The following is a 15,106-nucleotide window of genomic DNA, read 5'->3' on the forward strand; positions in this document are numbered from 1 at the left end:
AAACATACAGAACCCTGGCAACCGTGACCCACTGCGGGTCAGATGAATGACTATAGAGAGAAGGGGTAGGATTGAAGTGGACACTTAAAAAGCACAAGCTTCTTGCTAGGGCCACCCTGGATCCAAAAACTGCAGTAAGAAGGCTCTTAATGCCATTAACAGTTGGAAATGGGGCTTTTTGTCATGTGGGACTAGGTCAAAAAGTCCAGAATGCAAGTGACCCAGTGTGTTAGAAGAGACTTGTTTCTCTAGGTAAAGCAGAGACTCCTAAAACGATGCTCAGGGCAGGAAGGTGGGGTATTAATGCCTGAAAAGTCCTGTAGGCGATGTTCTTTTTACAGTACTTACAGTTACACCCATTGGGACGTAACATTTTATTTTAGCTGAAGGAAAACATTCAGAGAATTTAAAGTGACTTTTCTAAAACTGCGCTGGGAGCTAGTCAGGTGTCAGCAAAAACGGACTTCAGTGATGTTAGGGACCTCCTCCCTTCCTCACCTGGCCACAGGTGCCCAGGCTGACTTTGGCAATAATTGAATTAACCCTGAAAAGCAAAAAGGAAGCAGCCAAGGCAGCTTCTGCAAAGGCAAGTAAAGCTGAGAGATGATCCATTGAATTAATTTCTCATAAGAAATCAAGTTGATATAAAGACTGCTGAGGTAAGATAGCAAGAAAAAAATGTGACTTGAATTTGGGTTTTTGTAAGATTCGAGATATTGAAATGTTTGCTGGTTCCATAGAAATAACATCTTTTATATGGTACAGTAGACATTTTGTAATCTTTTATTTGTAACTAAAAATTTAAAGGGGGAAGGAGGAAACTTTTGGAGGTGATGGAATGTGTCATTGTGGTGATGGTTTCATGCACAGATGTGTATGTCCAAACTCACCAGGTTGTATACATTAAGTATGTGCCATTTTTGTGTAGCAATTAGATCTCAGTGAAGCTGTTAAGAAAAATTTTTTATTGAAGTATAGTTGATTTACAATGTTGTGTTAGTTTCTGGTGTACAGTACAGTGATTCATGTTCTTTTTCATGTTCTTTTCCATTGTAGGTTATTACAAGCTATAGAATATAATTCCCTGTGCTATACAGTAGCACCTTGTTGTTTGTCTATTTTATATATAGTAGTGTGTATCTGCTAATCCCGAACTCCTAATTTATTCCTCCCACCACCCATTCTCCTTTGGTAATCATCAATTTTTTTTTTATGTCTATGAGTCTGTTTCTGTTATGTAATAAGTTCATTTTTATCATTTTTTAGATTCTACTAAGATATAAGCACTATCATATGATATTTGTCTTTCTCTGTCTGACTTAGTTTACTTGGTATGATAATCTCTTGGTCCATCCCTTTTGCTGCAAATGGCATGATTTTATTCTTTTGTATGGCTGAGTAATATTCCATTGTGTGTGTGTGTGTGTGTGTGTGTGTGTGTGTGTGTGTATCACAACTTCTCTTTTTTTGTATCTTTTAAAAATTGAAGTATAGTCAGTTACAATGTGTCAATTTCTAGTGTACAGCATAATGTCCCAGTCATGCATATAAATACATATATTTGTTTTCATATTCTTTTTCACTATAGGTTACTGCAAGATATTAAATATAGTTCCCTGTGCTATACAGAAGAAACTTGTATGTCTATTTTAGATATCACAACTTCTTTATCCAATCATCTCTTGATGCACATTTAGGTTGCTTCCATGTCTTGGCTATTGTAAATAGTGCTGCTATGAACACTGAGTTGCATGTATATTTTCAAGAAATGTTTTTATCTAGTACCCAAACTACAAGGCATTTCCCTCTATGCTTCACTCTTTCCTCCCCACAAAGCAGCCTTTTGGAAGACAAATCAGATCCTGTCACATGTTGCTCAAAACCGTCTCATAGTTTTCTCTCATGCTTGGAATTACAAATCCCTAAATGGCCCAGAAGACCCGACCTCGCCCTTGGCTACTTCCCTGGCATCCAATTCTCTTCTCCCACCAGGCCCACTCGCTCACTCACTCCCTCTCAGACTCTTCAGCCCACTGGTCCCTTGAGGGCACTGAACAGGCAGAATCTTTTCTCAGTGTCCCTTGTGATGCTCAAATGCCCCTCCCCTTGCTCATGGTGGCCTCTGCTCAAGGGTCCCCTATCTGCACAGCCTCTCTGATCATCTTCTGTGTTACCCACCCACACTTTCCCCACACTTAACTCTGCTTAAGTTCTCTTCCTAGCACTCATCACTACCAGCATCATGGTGTTTGCTGAATTGTTTATTTGGCTATTGTCAGTCTCCTCAAAGTTATTTCAGTTGCAGGATGGCCTGCACTTGACCTGTCTTGCTCAATGATGTGTTCCCATCACCTTGGAGAGTGGTTATAGCACTCACTCAATACACATTTGTTGAATAAATAAATAGTATTAAAAACACTCCTAGTATCAAAGTTAAATGAGGAGCAAAGAATCTCCAATACTCCTTGTGCAACAACGAATCCAACTGTTTTCCACTGGATTTAAAAAACTCATTCAATTTTTTAAAAAATCTATCCTAATTGACCAGACCTATTTTTATATCAAAAACTGGGGAATTTGTTAGTTGATTTCAGTGCTCATTTGAATTTACTTTTCTGCTTGTTTTTAATCCAAAAATGATTTCCTTCTGATTTTGTTAACTGAGTACTCTGCAGGTTTGATTAGAGTTTTGCTTGACATGCTCAGGAAATGAATGCCCCCAGGTGGCCCCTCTCAAGATCTGGAGGTCAAGGGCGAGCCTTGCAGGCAGAATACAGATCCCACACAGCTTCCCAGCAGGACCCATCTCTTGGTGGGCATGGAGAAAGGAAGAGACTTGGGCCCTTGTCGCCGAAATAGCAAGAAAGGAGGACGTGGCAATAGTCCATTTCTCACGTATTTTGTGCAGGAAACAGCCAACTTTTCAGGCAAAGTACATGTGCGTGGGGAGACATCATGCAGGAGCTCAGTGGAACGGAATGAAAGAGGACTGTGTAATGAGGCTGCATTCCAGCCATGGGTGATTGAACCGTCTCGAGGCACTGGTACCTTAACGTCAGTGGGATGGATCCACGTACATAGATTCAGGGTAATTCAGCCGGCATTGAGTTGAAATTGTTTATTTTTAATCTAGGAAACATTCTTCCAAGCAACTTAATGGTGGAGGGGTGGGAATGGGGCAAAGTGGAGGCTTCTAAACCCACTGAAAAGAGCCAGTTGTTTATGAAGACTTCAGCACATCCGTTTCTCTTTGTTTTTATGAGGGTGTGTTACAGATCTGTTGAAACAAGTCTGTTTCCCTCTTGACAGCACATTACCCATTTTTCACTACTGTAGGTGCTTAAGGATATTCAGGAAGCAATTCTTGAGAAACACTGAGTGATAAATTAGGAGTTTTGGATGAATAGATACACACTACTATATATAAAGTTGATAAACAACAAGGACCTACTGTATAGCACAGGGAACTATATTCAATATCTTGTTATTGAGATATTGAATGCCTCTAATGGAAAAGAATCTTGAGAAGAATATATATATGTATATATTCAGTATATATATATATATATAACTGAATAACTGAATCACTTTGCTGTACACCTGAAACTAACACAACATTGTAAATCAACTATACTTCGATAAAAAAATTTTTAAAAATTTAGTGGAAAAGGAGATACTCAGTGACATACAGCAGTAGCTCAAATGCTTCCTCCCTTCCATTGGGTCATGCAGCCCTCGATTGCCTGTGATCCTGCAGATGGCTGTCTTGAAACCTTGTGTTAGTGTGTGAGTCAAAAGATAGCTGGTCATTAGTTGCAGATCAGGGCCCTAAAATAAGGAATTAAGCCTAGAAAAGACTCCCTATAGGTTAGCACCTGTAATGATGTTAAGACAGTGCTTCAGAGAAAGTCTGTTAAGTGTGTCTGTGTGCATGCACGGCCCACCTGCTTAGTATACACTGGCATTTTACAGAAAGGGAAGAGAAGGGTTGCCAAGAAAATGTTGTATCTGTGAAAGAAAGTATGTGATTCTCATAGAAGAGGCTGAGTACCATTCCCTTAGCGAAGTCTGTAGACAGTGAAATTTCTGATGGTAGCAAATGTTTCTTGATCCGTACATTCCCCATAGTCCCTCGCCCAGCTGGTACATGACGAGCTAAGAATAGATGTTTGTTGAATTGCATCACTTTTGTCTTAAGTAGACCCTGATTCTGAGCCATCCCCAATCACGCAAACTAAAGAGGACATAAATAAATATTAATAAAAGCCAGCCTTGCTTTAAAATTGCCCTCGATTTCAAAGGCTAGAGATTTAAAGAAATATTTACTTAAGTCTCCTTTTATGGTTGGGGTTGGAAACCAAAATATTTTTAATAGAGGTTAATAAGATAGCTGAGGAGGTGGGGAGAACCTATAAAAAAACAAACCTCCCAGTTCATGTATTTGTGAGTGTCCAGATCCCTAGGAATGAGAAGATTTAGCTAATCTTTCCAATCACATTCTCCCTCCCTCCCCACACCCCCCATCTCCTTGGAATTACGTTATCTCTGCTTGTCTTAAAAGCTCAGAAGCCTTTTGAATTGGAGTGGCATTCAAAGGACAGTCAAGGGTCACCCTTGGAATATTAAAGGAGAGTGGATTACAGGAGAGGGAGGGGAAGGGAGCAGCTGGGGCAAGGCAGAGCCCTGGATAGACCCAAGGCAGAAAAGGAGAGGAAAACTCCATAGGCACTGGTGTTGGCCGAGAGGAGGCTGCCCAGATTGCTAGGAAGGATGGGAAGTCGCGACAGAGCAGCCTACGTTATTAGTGTCCAGCCTGTGCTATTGAAAGGAGAGGAAAGGAAAACACATATTAGTGAAATCAATTAGACAATGGCCTTTTGCACAGAGATAGAATGGCTCCTTGAGAGACCGTGGCTACAGGAATCTTGGGAAATGAAAAGCCAGATACTGTTTGAATTCAGGGGTGCCATTCTAAAGAATTTACAGCCCCCTGACCATTCTTAAAGTGATAAGGCCTTAGGATTTATGAAGCAAATCGCTTCTCAAGAGACATCGAAGTAATTTAGTTTTCAAAAGTCTAACTAATTTTTGGTTTTTCTTCCATCATTTATAGATATCAGTTCTGTTTTTGTTTTTCAAATAAAATCAGTGGCTATTTAGTGAGGGCTGACCATGGCCAAACACTGTCCTATGATTTGGAGTAGGAGGAGGCAGCCACAGGCCCCTGCTCCTGGGCAATGGTCACTTACTGATTTTTTGTGCAGGGAGATGAGGAGGTGGGTCGTGAACCTCTTTGAAAATAGGGTGAAGGCTAAGGAGATTTTCCATGACAAAATACACGTGTATTCGTACTTTGCCAGCAAAGTTGCAGACATCGATTGAACAGTATATTCATCTCTTATTATTGTTTCTGAAACACAGCCTCCGTACCTCGCTTACTGAATTGAGACTCGAGGACAGAGTTTTGGATGAAGTAGGAAAGGCAGCTTTATTTCTTTGCCAGGCAAACAAGGTCACAGTGGGCGAATGCTTCAAAGACTGTGAGCCTCCTGGGGAGAGAAGGCAGGGTGTTTTACAGTAAAAGTTTAAGAGTTCGAAGGGCAGAGCTAGTTTCCATAGAGATCACATACAGGGTAACAAACTGCTGCAAAACTGTTCTTGTTTTTTTGCAGCTGCAACGGTCCCCTTCCCTCTGCTGGGTATGAAGTTCACCTCTGGCTTTGGGACTCTCTTAATATTCTTGTACCTAGAACAAAGGGTGCATACGGAGGGGCTCTGTGGAAAAGAGCTCTAGAGAAAAACTTGTGCAGTTTAAAGTCAGATGGATAAATGCTTTTAGTCTTTTAAGCAGGCTGAGGCCTGGGACCTCCTGCTGCAGGCTGAGGCCTGAGGCTTGAACAACAGGATGCAAGGAAACCATAAGGGGCCAAGAGGAGGGCACTGGGGACAGGAGCAGGGCACTGAGTGATCCCTGTGCACAGAACCAGCACCCCAAGGGGACTGGGTAGACCACCTAAGCCTACCTCCTCTCCAGCCTAACCTTGGTCAGCACGAGCATGAGAAAGACCCTTTAAGACATCATACACGTAAGCAGTTACAAACACCATTGTAACTGCTTATATCAATGTTGTTTAGTTTGAGTTATGACCCATCGGTGTCATGGTCACTGATGACAGTAGGGTCCTGCTTGGTTGCATTACTACTATGCACTTGGCCTGCTCTAAGCACTCTTTGCAAATTATTAATGTAATCTGCAAGGTTATCCCATGAGGCATGTACTGTTACTACTCCCATTTCCTCTCAGGAAAACTGAGGCTCAGAGGAACATAGTAATGTCCTTGTCCCAGGCCTTTCAGTGAGTAGAAAGTGACCCTAGGCCCAAGCTTGGGCTCTCTGGCCCCAGTACCCAAGTTCTCACCCTGGCACTGTGGGCCTAGGGATGTCAGGTTCCCGGGGAGGGTGGTCACAGTCTGCCCACTGTGGGCCAAAGGGGGAGCATCTCCATGCAAATTAGACCAGGCAACCCCTGATACTTTATTGCCACCTGCCAGAAAAGCACCTTAATATGTTTACAATCATTATAAACATCTGAACAGAACATTCTGTGGCTGTACACTGCCTGTCCATCCTTGGCCTTAGAAAAGCTAGGCCCAGTCAAATGTGGAGGATCTGGTGTGTTAAGCAGGATTTGGACCCAACTCAGAAGGTACTGCCAAACCTTCAGGTTTCGAAATAGATTTTTAAGCATGTTAGTCCGTCAGCAGGGGGCAGAATGGAGTTTTCTACTTATTTATGGAAATTTGAACTGAGCAGGAACTGGCTAGTTTAAATAAAAAGTTTTTCTCCTCAACTGTCTGTCCTTTGCTATTCAGAATTCGATGTATCCACATATTGAACGTGGTATTTGTTTAAATGAATATTTGCCTCTGAGAAAAATGATAGAATTTTTGTAATAAAATTTTCTAATGCACAGCACAGTGCGTGTTTGATGATACTGTCTCTGGATGACCACGAGGGCACTGGGAGCGGGAGTGGATTGTGTAGGAGCAGAACCTTCCAGGCTGAATGAGAGGCGTGGACAGAGCTATGAGGCTGAGGCCCACAGTGGGCAGGCCGTGCCCTCCTCTGGGGCCACCTGAGTCCAGCACTGATGCTTTTGCTTGCTTGAGCTTATGCCCTGGACCAGGGGTAGCTTGTCTCCCATTCAACCTCAGTCCTAAGGAGAAAACAACAAAAAAAAGACTTTCCTTTTGCTTTTCAGTGTTGCGATTCAATTCTTCTATTTTGTCTTATGGTAAAACAAAGTAACACAATCACACAAAACCAAATGTACATTTCTGGAAGTGGAATGTGGGTCAGGGTTACGTGTGTGCAGTGCCAGACAGGGGAGACAGCCAAGTGAGGCCTTCGTTTCATATTGGGTAATTTCAGACAAGATTAAGTGTGTGTTGAAAATATTAAAAAATATTGACATTCCTCCCCTTAACTTTCCTTCCTTCGCACTTCCTTCCTCACAACCAAAATCAAAACACATTTACTGAGAGCTTGTTTGGTATGACACTGTATGGGCTCCCGGTACTGGGGATTCTGAGTTGTGTCCCCCTGGGAAGGACTCAGACTCAGCCGTAGAGTCTAATGCTGAAGTCTTTTGGAAAAGTAAGTGATTAACCAACCAAAAAACGGTCATGATTTTATTGCATCTGCGATGCATTGCAAATACGCAACATGGGCCGACCTGTGAAACCCTTTCTTCAGGTACACGGGGGACTCCATACAGAATAGATGAGAGAAGCCAATATGGTGTTAAAAACTGGGAATGCGCACTTGGGTCCTCCCCTGTCTCCTCTGAGGTCCTGGAGGTACTTCCCTAAAAACCTTAAGCCCTCTCAGTTCAGTGCTCAGTTTGAAAACTCTGAGACTAAAGACCGCGTCTTTCCATTCTGGGAACCACTGTATCATTCACTTTTGCAAAAGGATACAGATGTTATATATATATATACACACACACACACACATAGTACCTCTTAGAATTTCTAAGGTGCTAGAAGTTTAGCTCTTTGGGACAGGCAGAGGATGCTCTTTCTTTGTAGCTACTAAGTAACTGTCCCTTCAAGTCTCTAAATGCAAGTTCACTTTAATCTGAGTTGTTTTCTGATTAAATCCTGATACTTACTTGAAGCCATCAGATTATGAAGAGTGTATGAATGTAGGGTCGTGTGTGCAATGTCGATACCACTGTATAACCCCATTACCAAAAGACCAGACCTAGATGAGCCTGGATTGAACTCTTATTGATGCCTTTTCACAAAGGCAGCAGGAAATTGAATTGATGGTGCTATTAGGTTGTCAATACCAGTGTCTCCCTTTCTTCCCAGATAAGTATACTCGAAGCATCACCCATACAGTCATTTGAACCTCCTGGGGGCAAAGGAGCTATAGATGTTCCAGGTTAGTGTGTCTAACTGCACACTAAGATGCTTTGTAGAAGTCCAGAACAGGAGACTACTGTTTGATTGCTTATGATGTTGTTTCTTTCATCCTATGTTTATTTGCTTGTTTGTGTTTAAACACAGCTGTGTCTGATGCTCTAATCTTTAATTGGAGTCATCTCTATAATATTAGCATCATTAAGAGGACGTGGCACTCATGGTGGGACTTGGAGAAAGATAGAGACCATACGTGGTGACTGACAGAGGAGAAGGAGGTTGTATACTTAACTGAGGTTCAACAAAAAGACCAAGAGACCGTGTGTATGGCATGAAACACCATCCTCTGACAGCGAAGCAAGTCAGATATTTTGCATTCTTATTTTATCCTTTCAAGATGATTCTGAACATCCACCCTAACTAAATATCCCCTAGATAAAGAGCTGGGGATTTGTGGGGGCAACAAATAGTGTAATTTGTCCAGGGAGCCTTGTGAACAAGGGTTCTGGACCCTATTTCACTCTGTAAATGACCTTGCCTGCCCCTGAGACACTGCGGGTCATCACCCAGTAGTGTGGGTTGTGTTGCAGTGGCTTAAGCCAGATTTTATTTGCACACTTACTGGGTTCTTTTTGGTAGATAATGGTAGTCAGGAATGATTAGAGATGGGGGAGGCATCTTTTTGAGACCAGAAGCTGCCACACATATAGATATTTATTAAATATCCCAAAATATTATCCCAGTTATTAATTATCCCCAAATAGTTTGTTCAACCTGTCTGTAAGCTTGATAAAGTCACAGTTCTCTGTCATTTGGGGTGAACTGAGCACACCTGGCATAGAAGGTTTATTAAAGCAGATATGGCAAGATTCTAGAAGTAAGATGTGTTTCTCTCATGGTCAGCATTCGGCAGCTAGAAGCCTCTGAGCCAAAGACTGGCCATGGGACATTTTGGGGATCTAGCCTTGGATCACTGGCCCCAGGAGCATAGGCGACAGGATGTGCTGGATTCTCAACACTATCTAGCTCCACACAAGCGAAGGTGGGGAACATCTCCAAGATATTTTAGCCAATACATCCATCTTGAACATGACTAATTTAACCAAATAAGAACTCACTTCTAATCTCTATTAATGCCGATCAACAATTTCACTCAAAATTAATATAAATTATAGGAATTAGTAAAATGCAGGGTGAGGGAGTGGTGGACAGTGAACCAAAGTAGCTGGAGAATTTGTGGTGGCCAAACCCGGACTGGGGACTTTCTGATTAAATACCAGCCCTGGAGCATGAATATTGATTAAGGCAACTGACTGAACCCAGGGTAGAGCGCAAGGGTCTGGAAACCTTTTCTGTAAAGGGGCAGAAGGTACATATTTTAGGCTTTGAAGGCATGGAGAGGAGAGTAACCCACAGTCAACAGGATGTCTTAACGAGGGAAGTGGTGTGGTGAAAACTGGTCTCTCTGTGTAACACTTTCTGTTTCTCAAAACATATTCGTACACATTACCTGTACATTACTTCACTCAGGCCTCACATTTTACCCTCGAGATACATAAAGTCATGTTGGTATGGAATCCAAGATGGAAGACACGGTGATTCACTGACGGTCATGCAGGTGCTCACATCAGGGGACATTCCTGAAGTCTCCTGAAGTCTCTTCAGTACTTCACTCTCTAAACCCATCATTTGTTTTGAGTTTTGAATGCCGTGTTTGATGTTCACAAAATACTCATCTTATTTCTTATAGGATAGGATTCAGCACAATGTTGGTTGGTCACATTAACTAAAAGTGGAACAATGACAAATAAATAGTCATTGAGAATATTGGGCTGAAGAAGGCGATCTAGACTGGGAGCAACATATTGTTGTGAAAATCCATTCTAGGATAATCAAAGGGATATATGGTTGGGCTTCATAATTAAATTTGTTGTAATGCAAATTTTTGTTGAGTATTTGCGAAAAATGTGGAATTTTCTGCTTTTCTAAAAACAATTTTTGTTTGAAGTCTAGGAAGTGATATTTGAAATAAAATAATAACTAGTGGGTAAATTTGTGGTGTTTTAATGTCTCATGATCTTCACTGATTTTCAAAAATTTCAACTATATGTATGTCAATTAAAAAACTCATAAAAATAACTATGGTCTTATTTCCAAAAGTCAAATAGAATATCTTCTTAAAACTTACTGATAGAAGGAGAAAGTATTGAATGAAAAAAAATTAGAAATTCTTTGTAACTTTTGGAAAAAAACATTCTTTAGTATATTAAGTATGATATTGAGAACTAACTTCATTAACTAACCTTAATAATATTTGATCATTGGTTAAAGAAAACTAAAAAATGGTGGGTTTTTTTTTTTTTTTTTCATGACTAAGGTAACAAAATCCGCACTTGAAATTCCTTTTCTCCAAACACACTAAGGTCTGCTTTCTTCTTCATTATTTGTGATTTTGATTTTTACTTCTTCTCAGTGGGAGAAATTAAACACAAAATATGATGCTGTCTTTGCATCTTAAACTGGCTGTAGGTAATTTGTTTCTACTGTTTCCTAAATTGAAATGTGGCATTTTAGGAGGGGGGAGGGAAATCCAATACATTTTTTTTCCTTTTTCTTTATAATGGATATAATTTTTCTATTGAATTGGAGAAATAGATCTGTTGAGCATAACTTTGCCATACTCTGGTGCTTCGCAGCGAAATGAATTGCATCCTTGGATTTTTGAAGCCTGCCTGCCTGTCTTATTTACATTTTCCTCAAAGCTGTTCTGATTGCCTGCTTCATAGTTGGTTTGTATGTACATAAAAATATGCTGGACTTAGTTCAAGCTCAGTTTAGAGGGGTGAGGGCATTTCCATCGCGTGGCTGCGACCAGACACGGATGCTTTGCTGAGTTAATAATCTCGCTATCTTTAGTTTCTCTGACTATAAGATGAGAATGATTATGCTTGCAAAAACTCCATTGGTTGAATTATTGAAGACCTTTAGCTGAAGTATATCTTTGTTTATCTGGTATTATTTTTAACAGCCTGGTGATAGCCCAGATTGAATTCTTCCCCTTGCCTAGTGCCCTATATCTGCTCTTCAAATAAGGATTTTACAACAGAAATACATGGGGACATCCTTAGTTTTAAATTATGTTAAAGAGTATCAAAAATTAGCATATAAAGAAGAGTTTTTACAGTTAGTATATACTAAGCTGTGTATAACTGTGTGTGAATAAACTGTAAAGAATATTAATTAGATAAAAATGTGAAGCACTGGATAGATGTGAACTTGCTGAAGACTTCTAGCCTGTGTTTGTAGTATGGTTAAAAATTAGAGCTATAAGATACATTAGCTGTAAGCTAAGTGGGCACATTTTAAGGTGTTTCAAGAAGCACTAGATCCATTAGATTATATAATGAAGACTTAAAGGAAAAGGTCTTCCATGGTCAGATAATTTTGGGAAATGCTGGGTTAAGCAGAGTTGAATTGGTTTCTTTCCCCAGTAGACCTTTCTGCTGTATTTTCCGCGTGGGTATGATTGCAAAACTCCTTTATTGTAGAATCTCTTTTAGGACAAGTGTTCTGTGGAATGCACTTTGAAAAATACTGTTTCATTCCAACCTTTTCATTTTCCGGATGAGAAAACCAAGAGTGAAAGTGGTTAAGTGATTGCTAAGTTTGTGTAGAGCGTGAACCTGGGTACAAGCCCCAGATGTCTGACACTGTCTGGTGTCCTGTCTCCTACACCCTATCGCCCCCTGGATTCCACCCAAGCAGCAACAGACAGACAGGTGTTTTGTTTTTAGAGTCTGAAGGAAGAAAGATATTATACACAATATGCAGTGGGAATCGGTTATCCAGGTTTGAACACCTTTCTAGGTCCATAATTCAAGTTCTGGGAAACCTCATGGGTCACCTAGTCCATGAACCTCAGTTTTTCCACGCAGTAGAGGGTGCTGTATAAAAAGATGCTCATCTTTGGAGATGAATCTACTAGGGTTCAATATAACAGCTTCACCACTTATTAGCTGTGTGGCTTTGGGTTAAGTCTCCTAATGTCTCTGAGTCTCAGTCCTTTATCCCTAAAATAGGGTTAATACCTTGCATACTTTGAGTGACATTAAATATATCTGAGGTGCCTACTTGGTAAAGGCATTCAATAAAAATGACCTATTCTTATTGTTAACATTTCCTGAAGGAGATTTTAAAAATTACTGTGTGATTCTGATGATGATTGCTGTCCTTTCATTGCAGGACATGGTGAAAATTTTTGTTGAGATTTTACTAATGGAATCTACATCCTCCTCATTTCTTCTTCTTCTTCTTTTTTTTTTTTTTTTTTTTTTTTTTTTTACTGTCTGGCTCTTAGGTCTCTTATGACCCTTGGGAGTGTCCTGTATTCGCACATGCATGTCCTATTCTTGTTCATACTTGACACCGTTCCATCTTGGATGAGTCACTTTCTTTGATCAGGGCCACCAAGAAACCAACTGCAGAGAAGTCCCAGCTTCTTTGACGCTAGTGGTGATAATTTCAGATTTTTCAAGTGAGAGGTCTTCACCAGCTCTATTTTTTTTTTTTTTTTTTTTGCCTGCCCTCGCTCTTTCTGTCCCTGTTTGCTGCTGCAGAGATCCTGGTACATGCTGAAGTTGTAGCTCTTACATTCCTGGAAGTACCCATCATAGGTGCGTGCATGTTGGAAAATTCCATCTTTACTCTGGAAGAAAGGATTTTACAGACTGCCATCGCTTTGGGCAAAGAGAGAAGGACTTCCAAGCCAAATGCTGCTTGAAAGTACTCCCCCATCACTTATAAGACTGTGCGCAGTGTTTCCTGCTTGTGACACATTTTCAAATGGACCCCACCCCCCCAACCCACCCAGTGGCGGCAGCTGTGATTCAAAGCTGTCTGCTGTCTGTTTCACTGGGGGTTTGCTGTTTAACCACGTCAGGCACATAGGGAGGTGGGCTATAGCTGCATCATGGAAAATGTAAAGGGTTTTATAAGATGAAAATCAAATGTGTCCTTGAATGACAAACTCTTGAACTGTCCAAGTTCAAGTCACTAACAGGCACTAGTTGGGAACCTAGACTTGGGTGAAGTTCATAAAAGGAATTTAAAGAAAAGCTAATGGTCGGTGAACAGACACCATCTGCCGGTACCTGCTTTGCCCACATCAGCCAGACTGAACATCATAAAGACTTAAGTGCCCTTGAACTTAGCAGCTGCATTCTGGCTCCTCTATATGATTCGGGGTTCAGTTTGAACATTTACAGATAAGGTGGGACTAGAATATTCTTTTCTTAAGTCTACCAAGATACTCCCGGACACATTAATATCCATGGTTGGCTTATCAGGAGGGTAGGGCATGTCACTCTAAACACAAGTTTACCTTTAACACCACCTTTAAAATTGCTCAAATGAGCAGTGTGGCCGCAGAAACTGGGTATCTCAAAGGTACAAGTCATGCCCCCTCCTTTAGATCAGAGAGATTGAGGGCTCAAGCTTTTATAAAGTAGAATGAATGCGCTAGAATTTAAACCTGAGCTCTTTACTTCACGTGATGCTCTGAGGTAAAGCCACGTTCCCTTTCCTTCCTCAGCCCACTCTGCTCACTGAATCAGAAGAATCCAAACATGTGTTCTTTCTTAGATACATATAGGAAAGAAATTTGGGGAGATTTGGAGAATTTTGCGTCGTCTTTTCCCTCTGCCTGCCCCATTCCTCCCCCCCCCAACGACCCCCATTTTTAAACACTCCCAATCGCAGCTTCCAAACACAGTAAATGAAATGCTAATCTATCCCCTGCAAATTTAGGCTGACAATACTGTGGATCGACCGCATTGATTACATTGATTCCGTTGCAAATAATTTTACCATATGGTGAGACAAGCCTAATTTATTTTCTGAAGAGATCAAGGTAGGTCTCCCCTTTTCTGAGGGGGGAGACAATGGAGAGATGTTTGTGGTTGCTATCTGCAATAATCTGATGCTGACAGTGAGTAGTATTTTATTTAGTAATTAACAGCGTAAAGGGGAGAGAAGCTGTCATGTTGGTTCTTAAGCTGGAGAATGTGATGAAAGATGATATCTGGGATCTCATCCTTTCCACTTGTTTAGGATTGTCAGGATGAGAAATGTCAGCATTATGAAAGCTCGGCTCTGCTCTTGATATGATAAAACCCTTCAAAAGCCAGTCTTCCTCGCTCCCTCGTCCCCCCCCCCCCCACCTCCTCGCTCTCTCTCTCTGCACTTGCTTTTTTTATTTATCCTGTTTTGTTAGATGGCAGAAATATAATTCTTTTCTTTCTTCCTATTATAAGCCACCATTTTTGTTTTATTATATGTTTCACAACCCCTAATGCCCCACCGAAAATTACCTTGTTAAATGACAGTGTTTCAAAGCCATGAATCCTTTCCACCATTCCCTCAGAGGTTTGAAACAGTCAACAGACTGTAAAGAATAAATAATAAAAAAGTATTGATTATTTTGATGACTGTGAGATTCAATTAAGTATTAATTTTGCCCTCCAGTGGACCTATCAAGGTATTCAAAAGGGAGGATTCGGCTTGGCTAAATGCGTGCTGAGTGCTTCAGCCTTAAATAGGGAGAAAATGTGTTTACCTACAGTATTTGAAGAAGAAGTGCATTGATGCACAGAGTCCAATATTTAAGACCTGTGCAAATTAAG

This window comes from Camelus dromedarius, chromosome 7 (genome assembly GCF_036321535.1).
Source record: "Camelus dromedarius isolate mCamDro1 chromosome 7, mCamDro1.pat, whole genome shotgun sequence".
NCBI lineage: Eukaryota > Metazoa > Chordata > Mammalia > Artiodactyla > Camelidae > Camelus > Camelus dromedarius.